The 17,667-nt window shown below is 40.7% G+C and overlaps 1 protein-coding gene across 4 annotated transcripts in view; it reads left to right on the top strand.

Annotated features, from left to right (window-relative positions):
* The window catches only part of CCNY (cyclin Y), a 133,662-nt gene that overhangs the window by 89,747 nt on the left and 26,248 nt on the right, over positions 1 to 17,667 (top strand). The window lies entirely within an intron of this gene.

The raw sequence follows: 17,667 nt of genomic DNA, 5'->3' as shown, positions 1-17,667 counted from the left end.
CAGAGCCTATTGGAGCTCATGCAGTTATGTGGGGCTGTTTTACATGAAGGTGTTGAAGAATACAGCTTTACAAAGGTGTAGAGAGGTCCTCTTTACTTTCTCCTTGAGTTTCTCCTTTTTGCAAACTAATACTTTGCTAGTTTAGTTTTTTAAATGATTTTAACTAATTTCAGCTTCTTGTAGATGACCTGTTACTTTAGATTTAGCATCAGATTACACTCTTTGCTCTATTTAATGTCACGCACTGAGCATAATAAACAGAAACGGTTTGACCTATTCCAGTGTGTCCGTTTCTCTGTTTTCACAATCAGAAATATTCTCCTAGGTACTATAGAACCTTATCACTGTCTTCCACATAGGGAACAGAGAAAGTTGTGTCATTTGGGGAAAGAAAGGAGAAGCATGCACAGGAAGTGCTGGCAACCATGCAGAGTGCAGATCAGCCTGCAGGGCGTTGACACTGGGAATGAGGAAGTGTTGGCAACAGTCAGGATCACCGGGTAGTAATTAAATGTCCTTACAAGAAAAGAAAAGCACACATAATCAGAGAAATGCATTTGGGAGCCGCTGATAAAAAATACATTTTTGTTTTTTTTTACTTACACTTTAAGTTATGTTTTTAAATACATGTCTAATGTAATTTTTTTGGATTCACTATTGACAGTAATGTTTCAACCAGAAATAAAGGTATGTATGTAGCACATTAGTGATACATTGGCAGTCATGCTTCTCATGGGAACCTGCCATTTACCACCAGAAATGAATGTCCTTTTCAGATTTTGGATATTAGTAACAACGATTGCATATAGAGGAACTCGAGATATAGAACACATGATCATCCCACAGCCATTCACAGCTTAGTTGTAGGAATCTGGAGTCGGCTATAAGTAATCTGAGTGACTCGTCACTTGCAGCACTCTAGAAATAAATGAAAACTTGGAATATCAGTGAACATCTTGATTGCTCATTACAAGGATTCATTTATTCCCAATTGAAATATCACATTCAGCAACTCTTGTGTTGCAAGAAGTCATCATTTCATGGAACATTGCACAGATGTGAAATGACAGAATGAACTGATAGCTTCAAATGTGTTTCAGGCTGATAAGCCAACATTAAAGAAAGTCTCCACTTAAAGGGTAAACTTTCGTCAACTTTTCAGTTTTTCTTATGTTGTAAAACAAAACAAGTTTTTTTAAAACAAAAATTAGGGTTGATGTGACGGGTGTACATATTGTAGTCAGCATAGAATATGTGTGATCTTTTATAGTCTTAAAATATATGTAGACCCTAACAATAAACTTATTTGCTCCATTTTAGTTAGCTAACTATACCATTGAAAGCATTTTTTTATATCTGTTTGAGAATTGCAAAAAATCAAGTTGATCAGAAATTCAGAGCTGTCCTGTGTGCTCTGCATACTTCCCGTGTTATCTCAAAGAGTACTTGTTGTTGTCTTGGATTGCAGAATGGTTAGCATTTATGTTGTAGAGAGTGAGTCCACAAAAATGTGTTGCCAACCCACATTTCTGGCAGATCTACAGGTATTTTTCTGTATTTGCAGGGTCTTTTATGGGATAAAAAGCAGAGCTGTGTATTTTTTGCCTTGACATATGCTTTAAAGGAGAACTATGGGGTTAAGGCTTTTCCCCATAGTTCTCCTTAGGGTAACGGGAGGACACATACTAGCGTTCTCCCGTCACCCTAGGCTCAGTTGAGTTGGGATGCTGCAGTATACTGCTCGCTGCTGCTCGCGGTATACTGAGACGCCGCAGCTGAAGTGGATCCCGACAATTATGCCGGGATCCGCCCAGCTGCGTGACTGACAGCTGGCTCTGCCTATGTAGAGGCAGAGCCAGCTGTACCCGACCCCTCCCCCGTCCGTTCCGCCAGTCAACGCTGGCGGATCGGAGCGGGGTATCCAGCCCCTCCTCTGTCACGGCAGAGAGCCGTGACAGGATCGAGAGGTGAGCGAACGCCGGTACGTGTTCGCTCACCTCCCGATCTACCGTGCCGACCTGTGACAGTCTCATTGTCACAGGTCGGCAAGAACTATGAGGTGAGTATCTGATAACCAACATAAACTTTATGTTTCTGGGACCTGCACTGATTATTGTATTTGATAGGTTTTTAAATTCTGGAGTGTCAATGGAGGCATCTTTCTTAAAGGAATCATCTGTGTTGACACTAACATCTGTAAAACATGGAAAAATATGAACCATCGTAGTGGATGGCACCAGATCTTCAGTGGCCACCATAGGCTCAATGTCTGGTTTGGAGTTTTGCAGAGACACATAGCTGACCATTTTTGGCATAGTTACATTTAAATGTGATGTTGATGGACTTGATCCATCTGTATATAATCCACTCTTCTCAGTGGTGGGTTCATGATTCTCTCCATTGGTAGGAGTTCTGTGAGGCAGAGCTGAATGGGGTTCACCAATAATCGAATGATACATATAAAATGGATATACTCCACTGTAAATCTTTGCTGGATCAAGCTCTTTTATTGGTGAAGGACCTCGATAAACTTTTTAAACTGGTGGCTCTGGTACCAGTGGAGGTTTTGGTTTCTTCCTTTTTACTTACTTTCTAAACATTATAGGAACAGCCTCTTTCTTCATAAACTTCTTGTGCACAATTTGGATTGTAAAGCAGTCATCGTCAAAATGTTGGGAGCAGATACGGAACAGGTCACACACTTTTCTTGCCATCATAGACATGCTGTGCAAATTCATTTATGACCCCAAAATCTTGGCCAGACATTTGGATACTTTGAAACCATTTTTTTCTGGCTTCTATGTTTTTGGGGAAAACATGAAGCGTGACATCATCAAATTCATTCAGTTTTCTTCCAGAGTAATATTTGCAGTCCTTTGATTATGCATTTTGGCATTGTTTCTGCCTTGGATTTCTGTACATTAGAAGACATACCATGCAATATTTGTTAACAAGAATGGTTGCATTTAAATTATTTAAGCTGCCTTTACTCTTGTCTCACAAATTCAATTTCGTGAAACATGAGGCTACATGAGCTGTATGCTTTTTTAAGGCCTCTTCCACATGTCAGAATCGGTGAGGACAGTGGATTCCTGCAGATAGAATCAGTGGATCTTTGCGGCTGAAATCACAGGAGTATGCAAACAGCTGCAGCTGAGAAGCCTGTACAGAGCAATGACAGTTTGACAGGAGCCGCAGATGTCTGCTGCTGTTTGCATGCATCCGCACATCCAGTGGTTACCTGTGGCTGGGGTAGATGACCAGCGAGATTGCATCCAGGGCCGGTCCTCTGTCTCTAGCTGCAGGTAACTGGTGGATGTGTGGATACATGTGAATAGCGGTGGACATACTGTTTATTGGACTTAAAAGCTATAACATTTATTTATTATGGGTATTTTTTAGGGCTGGGGAAATTAACGATTAATTCTCCAAGCTTCTGTCTTATCTTAAACTTATATATATATGCACTACGTGGCTCTCCAATAAATCTCGCTCCCAGAAATGTGCCCATTGAAATGTACTGATATTATGTTGCACTCAGGTCCTTACATGAAATGGAATGGACAGGTGCTGCTACTTCAAATATTAAGCTAATACTTATGTTTAAAGCACCCTTAGGGGTTTGCTGTTTTACTATTCTATGTAAATACATTTGTAATCCAGCATGTTATTATTCTGAGTTGCCCCACTCAAACGGCGGCCATATTGAGTGGGGCACGTGAGATTAATAGCGTGCTGGATTAGTATGATCCTAGTTCATTTTATTACTTCATTGCTGTGCTGTATGTGTATAGGCCAATGTAGTTGGATCTGTATGTGCGTTATAATTAAATCGAAATGTAATCGATTACATTTTTTTTAAGATTAATCGAACACAAAACTTTTAATCATTACCAGCCCTAGTATTTATATAGCCCAGACAAATTCAAATTACGCATTGCCTTACATAGTTGCACCATATCAGTCCCTCAGTCCTCAAGGAACTTACAATCTAAGGTCCCTATCTCACATGCATACATACAGGGCCAATTTAGACAGGAGCCAATTAACCTACTAGCATGTCTTTGGAGTGTAGGAGGAAAGCGGAGTACCCATAAGTAACCCAGGCAAGCACAGTGAGAACAAGCAAACTCCTTGCAGATAGTGACCTTGCCAGGATTCAAACCAGGGACCCTCTAGAAGGCAGACATGGTAACCACTATGCCACTGTGCTGCCACATAAGGATAGGAAGCTTTATTTTAGCCATGTTACTATAATTTTCAAATCTTATCAGAGAAGCTAAAAGTAACTGTAATTTTAATTTTTTAAATAAAGATCCTTATCTTGGTGCATTAGCTTATTGAAATGAGCCTCTTGTCTTCAATGTTAGACTCTGTACACAACATTATAACACTAATTTTAGCTTCTTTTTGCTTTGTTTTTTTGCATTACTGCTCATTTCAGTTGACTTTTATTGCTTCCTCTTCATATAATCCAGACACATTACAAAACACTTCAGACCATACAAAGAGCCAGTCACATCCCTGTCCTCAGAAGAACTCACACAGGGTTATTCACAAAAGGGTGACGAGTTTGGAGAAGGCAGGAGAAGTGAACAATCTAGGCCAAAATAGCTGGTTTGGAAAAATTCTCAAATTCAGCTCACTTTCCAGTTCAGGTACGTTGTCCTAGATTGTTCACTTCTCCTCCCTTCTCCAAACTTTTAACCCTTTTAGTGAATAACCCTGACAGTCTAATGTCCCTACCACTCTTTTTTTTTACACATTAGGGCTAATTTTGCGAGGAAGCCAATTAACCTATCAGTATGTTCTTTTGGGATTGTGGAAAGAAATGGGAACATTTGGAAGAAAACACACACAAAACAAAAGTAGAACATGCGAATTCCATGCAGATGGTGACCCTGGTTTGATTTAAACCCAGGACCCAGAGCTGGAAGGCAGGAGTGCTTTGCTGCTTGAAATATGGTGAACAGGCCCCAGTGAATGGCATTTTCCTTCAGTCAAGTCCATAGATATTATTGAACAATAAGTGCACATTCACATGGCCGTTCCTGACCGTACACAGCTCAGAACATATTTCTTTGGTGGTACAGACAAATGTCTACGTTCAGTTGCGGACAGTAAGCCTGTACAAATCAATGACAGGCTTAGAGACTCTACAGCTGTCCGCATGTATTCGCACGTGGAGTACATAACTGCAGTTAGGGACACATGGGCCGCCCTGTATGCAACCAGTCTGAGTACAGAGACTCTCATCTGTCCATAGTCACATGTAATTGCTCCTTGAGCGATTACATTTGAACAGCCATGGACAGTGGCCTGTGATTGATTTGTAGACGCGTCTGTCGCTGCTAAATATGAAGATTCATTTAATTTCAATGAAGAAAGATCTTATATGCTACTTTGGAAACGGAAACAACTCTAAATATATATAGCAGTGTTTCAGAAAGGAGAAGTGCCTGTTTATGGGTAATGATTGCTGCTGGTGAAGGTATGAATTGAGCTTAATAATGTAAACATTTCCCGCCGCTGTGCCAGTAGGCATGATGTAGGGAATCTAGCATCCTGTAATAGTTTCTAAGGAAACCCACATTATACTTACACTTAATAGGAGGCGTGTGACTCTGCAACATTGTTTGCTTTGCAGCAGATTCTGCAAGTGTGCATTGATTTCTCTGATACTCTTTGCCATCAGAGAATAAGAGAGGATATTTTCCCACATAAATGATTCATGGGTTCTAAAGAAAAGAGCAAGAATGTGACATTAAATAAAAAAGGCTGGCCATAAATAATAGAGAGTAATCTGTCTGATTTAGGGCTCATGCATATGGATGCAAATACAGGTGTAAGCAGGGGCGTATCTGCCGCGAGGCAAACAAGGCGTTTGCCTGGAGCGGCAGATTCCCCGAGGGCGGCAATTGCTGCATTCGAGAGAAGGGGAGAGAACCGGAGGCCATCGTAGCGGCGTGGACGTTAGGCTTGTGCTGATGGGGAGGCGGCGGCACATAATGTCAGCCCAGAAAGGGGGGGGGTGTGTCCTGCTGATCGTGACGGTTGGCCAGTCCGTAATGTCAGTACGGGGGGCGTTGCTGTCCAGGATTTGTAAATACACCACTGGGTGTAAGGGCATACTGCATAAAATACAACTGTATTTTGCAGTGCCCTGAAGCCCCCGCTGATGTGTTTTTGTGTCAATAAGATTGCATATAGACAGAATACGCTGTGCATGGGTATATGTGTGCACTGGCGCTTATACATGCATTGGCATAAGTTCCTGAATGCAAAACGTCCACGCTCGGGAACTTACCCATACACCTGTATTTACTTTTTACTTCCATGAACATCTATAGACTGATCCCATAGATATATTAATATCACTTTCTATGCTAATACTAATTATTATACAGGATTTATATAGGGCCAACAGTTTGCGCAGCGCTTTACAAAATAGAGGAGACAGTACAGTTGCTATACAATTTACAATACAATACAGTTTCAGTACAATAGGGTTAGGAGGGCTAATACTGCTACAGACCTATAGAAGCGTATAAGGCTGGCCATACACTCTGGGGGGAATTTATCATAGCAATTGCGAGTGTCTGAACTTGTACGGAATATATTTTTGACGCACTTTGCACGAGATTTATGTTGTTAGTGTAATGTTGTTCAGAAATGAGGTTTAATAGACTACAGGAAAGAAGACTCGTGACTCCAGGCAAAAAGCTGAACTGTTGTCCCTCGAAGAAGTGGTCATGGCCTGTACGCTGTACAAGGTGATTTAATGCAGTTTGAAGTCCAGCTGTCCTTCCCCCATCTCTCCTAACTGAAAATCCGTACCTCAGTACACGCTGTGCCTGGAAGAGAATGTGCAGAAGCCTGAGCTTTGCAGCTGTAATCGAGTGATCACAATTGCAATGCTTTCCAGGCTTAAATGCAAACATTTAAGAAATGCATTTTTAAAAATATTATTCAATATATGCATTTCTTTAATTTTTGCAAAAGGTGAACTTATCCTTTAACCCTTGTAGTGCAGGGACAGCCCCACTGCAAGAAGAGTTTTTTGCTTTCCCCCGGAGATAGGCTTTAAAAAAACATAGTAAAGGAACTTTTTTATTTGAATCATTGCAAACAGTTTAGGAATCAATGAACTCCAGTGGACCCTTTGTTGTGGAAAAGGCATTGCAACTACTCTAATGTAATGATTGTCCCAAAACAAAGATCTTTTATGCTTTATTTCAGCATGCCTGACAAGCTAATTAATGCTCAAGGCCAGATGTACCCCTAAAGCAATAGCAACAAATTAAAAAAACAAAACAAATCTTTGTTCACCAGTATTACATCAGCATTTACAGGTGATTTCCGTAATATCATTTTCTGCAGATATTCTGCATTGTGCAAATATCCTCTTGAAGCAGAAGTGTAAGGTTGCAGTGTGCGATGGAGGGGGACGGTGTGACAATGATTCAGCAGCTGCTGGAGGCATGCAAAGATCAGGCAGAACTAAACACCAAATCCCTTCCTGATCTCTCCCCCCACACCAGCTCCTGTCCCTTTAATGCAAGCCTTACATACCCTGGAGCCCTTCTGCAGCACAGACACAGCGAAGGCACATCACAGCTCTATGTCATGTGACTGGTCTGGTCACATGACTCACACTGGGACACCTGGGAAAAAACCCCACAATGCTTCTTTCTTAAAGGAGAAGGGCACAAAATAAAATCATTGACAACAAATGCTTCATACTTAAAATAGTCACATTGCACCCAATCTGTAAATGTTGTGATGGTATGAAGTTAGATTCTAGCTTTGTATTTGGTTGCTATTTTGTAGCAGGCCAAAAGAATTCTTGGTCTTTTAGCAGTTTGTAAGCGCTAAGTAAATTCTCATATGTTATATATATTGTGCTTTATTAATATACCGGTAATATAAAAAGGTAAATGAATAATTGTTGTGAGGCCTCAACTGCTACACTGCTAAAAGATCTGGAACTTATAGCTGCGTTTGGGGTGCCATTACCCGGCAATGACAACACAAGCACTTTCGCATCAAAGCCATGCTGTGAGCTAGACATCTATGTTTTGTTTCGTTCTGAATTGAAATTCGAACTTTCAAATGCATCCAATTTCTGAATGGCAAAATAACGAATACAAACATTAAATGAATACAAATTTTTTTTGATAACAAAAATTCGGATGCATCCGATTGTCATGATTAAACATGATAATCGGAAAAAATAAAAAGCAGCGTGCCCCCCCCCAAAAAAAAATTCTTACCAGATCCTTAGCTCTTGTCGGAATTTTAATGGGGACCCCCAATGCCAAAAAACAAACAAAAAACGTCCCTTACCAGACCCTTGATCTGAGCAGCTGCCTGGCAGGAAAGAAGGGGGGTTGTTTGACCCCTGGAAAAGCACCTTGTCCCCACAGGGGACAAGGTGCTTTGCCAAGGGGCTCCCTCCCTGGCAAAGCACCCTCCCCATGTTTAAGGCATGTCGTCTTGTATAGTGTAGGGGGGCCCCCGCACAACAGTACTGGATACTGAAAAACCGGTATTGGTGCATCCCTATTCTATTGTTTTCTCTGGGCCTATGCACACAGAGAGTATCATCGATCAGTAAACTACATTCAGATCTACATTCAGATCTGTAAAATCGAAATAGAAAAATCTGCGTCCGAGGTCAATAATTTACATGTGAGCGCATATAAACGCATGTAAACACATGTGTACTCCAGTACAAGCGTAAATTTAATAGAACAGAAGTCAAATTTTACCTGTCTGAGCACTGTACGGATGTTTATATGTCCATACATGTTTTAACACAAGCACTTTAATGACCAATGTATGCGTTTGTTAAGCAAGGAACATTTGCCAGCACTCTCCTTTGTAGATGATCAGTATTTCATTACGCCCCTGTGCACAAGCTCAAATGTTTTGGTTGGATGTGCACTTTAATTATGAACTTCAGAAACATCTAATGAAAATGAGCTCTAATGAGACCCTAGTGTCAAGGTTATAGAAACTTTCTGTACGTCAGAAGTAGGCAGTCCCATGAGGCTTTGCAAAACTCTTGATAGCCACAGGCATGACTCCCATAGGCAGAGGCATGTTGGGATTTGTAGTTTCACTACAACTGGAGTGCCAAGGTTGGCTACCCCTGATGTACATTGTCAGCAACAGAACATTGGACCTCGGCGCTACAAGGCAAAACCTCCAGGGCCGCAGCAGGGGCTGCATTTAGGCTGCCTAAGCTATCTGTGTAATCTTTCATCTGCAGTCAGCTCACACAACTGCAAACAATATGTTTGGACGGATATCAAATTCGAATTGTCAAACAATGAAGCCGTCTGTCTTGCCAGGCAGATAGATGAAAGAGATGAGAGAGCGAATACGTGCTGAATTATTCATCCTACAAACTGCATGCTGTAGGGGTATTTTGCTTGGTACTAAACGCTGTCCTTACTATAGTGCTCTTGGCTGTGGCAGAGAAGTTCATTGAATTTTATTTACCCCGTTTTATATAACAATCTTTTCTACAGTTTCCAATGGCAGAGCTAGGTCTAAATACCACCTATAAAAGAAACCTTAGGGTAATATGCAGAGTGGCATCGTTGACCTGCCTTTGAAAAAGCCAGGTGGATCAGACTTTAAAGAGGCCCTGTCACTAAAAAAAATGGCATCGCCATTGATGTGTACCTATAAGAAATACTTTTTTTGAAAGTGACTCCGCCAGAGATAGAGGCATCCTGTAAAAATAAAAATGACTGATATGTAACTGTCTAGTGGGCAAGGAATCCAGTTTTCACTCTTTGCAAGACCTATGGCTTACTGAAGCTATCTCATTCTTTTGTCTCAGATAGCGTGTCCTCTGCTGGGAGATGTGGTTCCTCCTGCTCAGGCTGCTATGTCGCCAATGTGCCCTCTAGTGAAGTAGGGGCCGGCGAGATGAGCCACAGCTCCCAGCATGGGGGCGAGCTACTGGAGACACATGGAAGTGTCAGGTAGCAGCAGCATCCGTAGGTCTTGATTAGAACGAAGAAAGGACTCACCACCCACTAGACTTGTAATTCATAATATTTTTTTTTTTGTTGCACAGGATGCCTCTACCCCAGTTTCTTTATCTTTGCGACAGGAGTGCTTTTTTAACATTTTTCAGCCTTCAGTAAAAAGCAGGGAATTGATTTAGTAATTTTGCTGAATAAAAGCCTTATATGTACTTAAACAAAAAATGATTTAAGTAGCCATATTAGTCATAGAGTTCTTGTCAAGTGCTTGGACATCTTTGGACATCTAGGCCAGCATTTCTTAACCTTTTTTTCAGTCACGGCACTCTTTAAAAGTATGAAAAATCTTGGGGCACCCCAGTGTAAAACAAAATTCATTTTAAGGGGGGACCCCACTCAAAAACACAAGAAAGTGAGATTTCCCCCCTCCACATTGAAGTTCTCTTTTCATATCAGGAGCCCCACCTTTACTTCAGAGTCCCTCTTTACATCAGATCCCCCTCCTTTTACTTTAGAGCACCCCCTTCACATCAGAGGTCCCTTCCCATTTTCATACCAGAAGCCCCCCTTCATATCAGAAGCTCCATTTACATCAGGTGCCCCCTTTACATCAGGATCTCCCCTTTGTACACAAGCCCCCCTTTAGATTAGGAGTCTCTCTTCACATCAGGTGCTCACCTTTACATCAGGAGCCCCCCTTCACATGAGGAGCCCCTCTTCACATCAGGGGCCCCCCTTCACATCAGGGGCCCCTTTCACATCAGGAGCCCCTCTTCACATCAGGTGCTCCCCTTTACATCAGGAGTCCCCTTTACATTAGGAGTCCCCTTTACATCAGGAGCCCCCCTTCACATCAAAAGCCCTCCTTCACATCAGGTGCCCCCTTCACATCAGGAGCCCCCTTTTACAGCAGGAGTCTTCCTTTACATCAGGATCTCCCCTTTCGTATCAGAAGCCCCCATTCACATCAGGACCTCCCCCTTCACATCAGGTGCCCCCTTTACATCAGGAGCACTCCTTTCATATAAGAGTCTGCTCTTTCACATTTCCATTCTAAGTCCCCCCTTCACATCAGGGCCTCCCCCTTCACATCAGGTGCCCCCCTTTACATTAGGAACACTCCTATCATATAAGAGTCTGCTCTTTCACATTACCATTCTTATTCCCCCCTTCACATCAGGGTCCTACCTTTACAAAACTTCAAGTCAAACCTGAGGAAACCAGAGGGCACCCCAAGGTGCCACGATACTCTGGTTGAGAAAGTCTGGTCTAGGCATCAATGCTGTCAGGTCAGGAAAGTGGTAACAGTTCTAATGTACATTAGTTAAAGTCTTATAGTGAAGTTTATTTTATTTTGTGAAAGAAAACGTCTAAGCTAGATATAAATATTTGCACACAATGTACTTATTTAACACAATTTAATGTCTTCTATACAGCAACAATGCTTTTAAATAGTTTTTATTTTATTTATGGTAAGGATCTTGTTAATAGCCACAGGGATGGCAGTGTTTAAAGTTTGTGCACTCACTGCTGACGTGTTTATAATTTACAGGATTTTGTTAAATGCCTGTGTGTTTTATTATAATTACACCTCACTGATTGCTCCAATAAAAAAGCAATTAATGCAGTGTTTGCCAGGGTACAGTCTATCTAGAGGAGCCACAAAAATCATATTAAAGGAGCATTTTCAATTTAAAGGAATCCTGTCCTCAAGAAAAACATGGGGGACTGCCTCAGGTAATATGCTTCCGAATAATACTAATTGCATGGCTGTGGTGTCAGGATTCTAGCTTTCACTGTTCACATCACATCTCACTTTCATGAAATTATTGAGACCAGAGACAGCCAAGCATTTTCAGAAGGAATTTTGCAATGAAAGACTCGTGTTTCTCTTAAAGGGGATCCTTTAAATTTAACAAATTTTTAAGTTATAACATTAAAAAAAAAAAAATAACGTTAGATTGTTGTGGTTGGTTGTTTCTTGTTGGGGGCTGGTTTAAAAATATGTAAGCAATTACCCTCAGACACCTCTCAGGTTTATAAGAATTGGAGCATTTACCCTCAAAAACCTCATATTTTATCCTCCTATTAAAAAGGAATCTAGCTGTTTCTGTGGGAAGCAGCTAAGCTCTTGCTGCAGAATGCTTATAAATCATTTAGAGACTTGCATGCATTGGTTAACTTGACTATAATTCTATGGCTAAGTTGAATAACCAATTTTTTTTAAATTTTGTTATTGTATTTAACAGTTATAATGTTAAACACAAGTTCACTGCCTTCTTCAGACTGAAGTGGCACTGGAGTGCCATCTTAGGCTGAAGGCTTACAGGATTATTCACAAAAGGGTGAAGAGTTTGGAGAATCATCGTTAGAATGAACTTGGGCTGTCAATCACAACCCATTCACCCAGCAGCCACATACAGTGAAAAGTGTTAGATGTAAAAAAACAAAGGATGTGGATTACCATTCTCTGAGTACGGGTGTCCTGCATGGAATTTTATTGTTCAGATTGTGGGCAGGAAGGGAATGAAGAGCAATTCCAGGCAAGAGGTGAAATCAATAAGGGACCTTCTAATGCTATCCCACAAGAACTACAACTGTGCAAAAGTCAAAACTTTCACTCAACTTTCACTCAATTTTACCCTAATGAAACTCCCTTGCTGGGAGTATACAGAACATCATTTTCCCTTCTCTGCTTCTTTTATCACCAAGAAAGGGTTCCAGATAACTGCAAAATAGGCTGGTCTGCACTGGTGCACTATGACAGTGCCTGTATGAGAAACTCAAGTATTTAGCAGGTAGGCTGTGTTCCATGTATTCTTCTCATAGCTTATTTTTCCATCTTGACTGGAGTGTGCCTTTAAGGTCCTGCTTACATCTGCAGGTTTTAGATGCGTTATCAGTGTGATGAATTGAAAAGAATTCTGCTTACGCATTCTTCGGGGTGGTTTCCAGCAAAATGCATAACATAGGGATTAACAGTAACACGTGCAATATATAGGTGTGAATAGAAACTAACAGGCACACCAGTCCCTTATGTAATGTGCTTTTTTTGTGAAAGCACATTGTACTTTCCTGTTGTTTTTTTCCCCCACTGAAATAAACATGTTTCCATTTGTCTCTGTTTCTTTTGTGTTTTATAAAATGTTGAGTGGCTATTGTTCTTCCCTTGCTTTCTCTAGTCTATAGGACAGCATAATAGACTTGTGCAAACTGAGATTATCAGCAGTGAAACAAAAATAGCCTTGTTGAGTAATGGAATCAGGTAGCTCTGAAACATTGAGACAAACTGTACAATAAATCAGTGGCGGCATGTCTTCTGTCTGCTCTACTTATCACTTTGTGTGCTATTAGATCCACAGAGGATGACGTCACGCTCCGAGCATATGGAGTTTTTTTTTTTCTGCTCAAAATATATTTACCTATTATATAAGTATATCTTTACTTATATGTTGCAACTATTATTACAGCTATTTTAGATCGCAATAAAGTTTCCCCCCAATTTTTTTATTTATACCCGCCCTAAAATAGTACAATTGTAAAATAATAATTATGGTTGAAATTTAAAATTGTTGGGCAATTTTCACATTTTGTAGCAAGCTACTGACTCTGTATAGCCATAGACTATAGCCATAGATAATTACCTTTCATTGAAAAAAGATGCAATCTTTGTTAGCTGCTATGGATGAAGATCGTGCTATGAACATTCATATATAGAATGTTACTTTTGGAGAAAAAGATGATGGGGTATTTTCAGTGAGCGTATTTTTTTAGTTGCTATTGCCGTGCTTACCTTGAAGTAATTTTTAACTTGATGCTCTCTTTTTTTACCAGTTTGCTTTTCCATGTTTTTGTTATTGAAGTAAAGGAAGTGATTTGTAGATTAGCCACTATACTAAACAAACACTTTACTCCAGAGGTCGTCATACTTTCTAAATAAAAGGTTAGCTTATTGTCCTGAAGACCTTAGTGGGGCCGCACTGTGGCCCATAGGAGTTAGAAAATGCCCCAGTGTCAGTGGGAGTAAATGATGCTACTGGTTCAGTGGTCAGTGGGAGTAAAAATTGATTTAGTGCCTATGGTCATTTGGAGGAGGACTAACGCCCCATTCTTGGTGTCAAAGGTGGTAAAAGGAACTTTGCCCCATTGTTGCTATCAGTAGGAGGAGTAGTGACTGTTTATGGTGTCAATGGGAGGAGTCATGCCTATTACTGATGTTACGGGGAGGAACTGTGCCCATCGTTGGTATCAATGAAAGGAATTGCATCTATTATTGTCAGTGGGAGGAATTGTGCGCCTTGTTAGTGTCAGTGGGATGAATTGTGGCCATCGTTGGTGTCAGTTAGAGGAATAGTGCCTATTGTTAGTGTCAGTGGGAGGAATTGTGCCCCTTTGTTGGTGTCAGAAAGAGGAATAGTGCCTGTTGTTAGTGTCAGTTGGAGGAATAGTACCCATTGTTGTGTCAGTTAGAGGAATAGTGCCCCTTGTTAGTGTCTGTGGGAGGAATTGTGCCCATTGTTGGTGTCAGAAAGAGGAATAGTGCCTGTTGTTAGTGTCAGTTGGAGGAATAGCTCCCATTGTTGGTGTCAGTTGGAGGAATTGTGACCATTGTTAGTTTCAGTGGCAGGAATTGTGCCCATTGTTAGTGTCGCTGGGAGGAATTGTGCCCCTTGTTAGTGTCAGAGGGAGGAAAAGTGCCCGTCATTGGTGTCATTAAGAGGAATAGTGCCCATTGTTGGTGTCAGTTGCAGGAATAGTACCCATTGTTAGTGTCACGGGGAGGAATAGTACCCATTGTTAGTGTCCGTGGGAGAAATTGTGCCCCTTGTTAGTGTCAATGGGATGAATTGTGCCCATTGTTAGTATCAGTGGGAGGAATTGTGCCCATTGTTGGTGTCAGTGGGAGGAATATTGGCTTATCAGTGGTGTCATTGGGAAAAACACAATCCGGATTACCTTTATTTTGATCAGGTTTGTATCCATTCAAGGCTGATATACCAAGGCTTTCATTGTGGGCTGTAATCTCTTGCCACATGGTTCCTTATTTTGAGACTTCCCTCTACCCTGCATTTGGATAAGGGCTTAGAGAGGTTTGTGCTGATACCAGGGAATACTCTACAATGTATTTTTAGAGGCTTGATAGAAGATTGAAGGAAACATTCATGCTGGCAACTATAGAGATCCAGCCAGGAAGGTACACGTTAAATGCTAGGATAATAATTATCACCACTCAGCACTTGTATAATGTGAATGAGTTTGAAGACAACATGATTTTTGAACACCTTTCCTTAGAACATTGCAGAATGTTAATAAAGTAATCAGGACAGTTTAGCCATAATAGTTGAGAATGGCCATACTAAATGATACACTTCTTTCCAAGAGTTCCTCTTTATTAAGTTATAACAGAAATAACAAGTTGTGGTAATGTTCTGTGTATCGGATGTCAGTCACTCAGTACTGCTACACTCTAATATTGATTTTACAGTACATAGCAATGAGTCAGCCCGGACCTATGTCCTGCAGTGCAGAGGGTGCAGTGCAGTGCAGTGTTCCAAGTTCTCTCATTGGAGTGACTGAATGCCAGGTGAATGAAGTGCTAATAATCAGAATGTTATATTGATTTGCTGGGATTGCAGTCTCATTGTTTTGACCTATACCTACTGCTAAGTCTTGCTATACATGGCTCGGTTTTCTCTCAAGAGAACGGGAAATGAATGGAGTTTCTTGAACGAAGACCACATCCACTGTTAGAATTATGTTCGTTCGAACCATCTTGCACCATCTTTGATTTTTTTTGTCACTATAGTCATAAACAATTGTCGATGTGACCCTATTAACTACTGGAACGTTTTGAATTTTTTTTTCTTAGAAAGTAGATTTTACTAGTGTATGGCTAACTTTAGACCAATAATTTTCCAACCAGCTCAGTCAATTGATAAATCAACTTTTGTCGAGTCGGGTGGTGCTATTAGGGCCATGCAGGGATCAAATTATGGCTGGTTCAGCAAGAATCGGCCGAAATTTGAGCCGACTAAGGCCAGCCTAACTGTATCATATTCCTCCCCATGTTTTACAAGTTTTTTTTTTTAGCATGTAATCTTTATTGAACATTTTCCAAGACATACAGAGCAATCAACAAATTAGTAAATGCAGTCGTACATAAGCGACAACCAATATGAAAAACAGTAAATCGAATAACAACATCTCAATCAATCCATGGGACTCTTGGCAAGGGCAGTAGATGAAATAAAGTATGACATAAAGGGACTTGGACTATGAGAATAGTTAAAAAGATAGGATTAGTACTAGAAGAAGAAATCATATATTGGAACGCTGAAGGACATCTAATGCACCCAGAGAACCAGCTGCCGTCGATGCGAGATACCATTTAGTGTCCTAAAATAATGTCATCACCTCTTTTAGCCGTCCTGGGGGAAGTTCGGACAGTAGGAACGCAGACCAAGTGACAAAGAAGTCAGTTGTAAAAGGTTGATTAAGCTGGACATCTAATTTATCTAGTGACACCAGTTTGTGTACGCGGTCTTTCAGCGATGTCAATGTGGGGGGGAGCGGGAGTTAACCAGTTTGTTAGCATTGCTTTTTTAGCTGCGATCATACATAGATGTTCCCACCGAGAAGGGCCTCGAGGAGCAGATGTTACAGGTTTTTTTAGCAGTGTCCTTTCTGGGGAGATTTATCCTCTCTACTTGTCCTGGTGACCACTGTCACCCCCATGGCAGGGATTTTAAACATCTCCTGCTCCATCCAATACTAGACACAGAGGCTTTAGATACATTTTAGAGATACAGAAGCTAATATAAAATTGGTTTCTGATGTTTACAGCCAATTACTGCTCATTCCTTAAAATCTGACAAGCTCCTTCTATGCAAGAAATTATAACTGAAACCAAGCATTTTTTTTAATTTTAGTAAGGGAGGATTATCTTTAGGGTTAGCTTATTTTGTCATATGTGTCCCGTTGGGCAGATTTCACTTCCTGTACAATAGCCACAACACGAAGTGAGGGGAAATCCCTCCAAAGTGAGGGAAATCCCAGGTGGTTAGTGGGCCTCACCAGAACTAATGTCAACATTGGAAGATTTCCCATCTATTTTTGCCCTGATCACCCAAAATGTGGGATTTTCTTTCACTTTCAGTAATAATGGTCACCAGGATAAAATAGAGGGTTTTCCTCTCCCTCTAACAGGGACACAGACAACAATAAAACATGACATTTCTAATTTCTCTCCACTCTATCAAAAACTAAAGTTTTGGCTTCAGTTGCACTTTAAGTTTAGTAGCATCTGTTAGATTTTTTTTTTTTTTACAAAATCCAGACTAAAGCAAGTTTTATTGGGTACAAATTTAGCATTGCTCTGTTGTTCATATTGCACCGTTATACTGAATAAGCTGATAGCACTCGCTACATGGGCTATATACTGCTGGGTTCACAATGTTTTCTATTTACAAGTTTAAAGTCGCATAGAAAAGTCTAAATTATATGTAGCTGTTTAAGACCATAAATATGAGGCCTAATCAATGAAAGGACCTTTTTTGTGCCTAGCAGACAGTTGGGTTCCACTGACTATTTTATGATACGGAAGAAAACATTAAAGGACCAAACTGGTTGCCATGGAAACATAGCCTTTTCTTTCACATACCTTTTG

The sequence above is a fragment of the Nanorana parkeri genome, unplaced genomic scaffold (assembly GCF_000935625.1).
Source record: "Nanorana parkeri isolate BGI_ZX_2015 unplaced genomic scaffold, ASM93562v1 scaffold84, whole genome shotgun sequence".
NCBI lineage: Eukaryota > Metazoa > Chordata > Amphibia > Anura > Dicroglossidae > Nanorana > Nanorana parkeri.
Note: the sequence above shows the minus strand (reverse complement) of the source record. Positions and strands in the feature narration are given on the sequence as shown.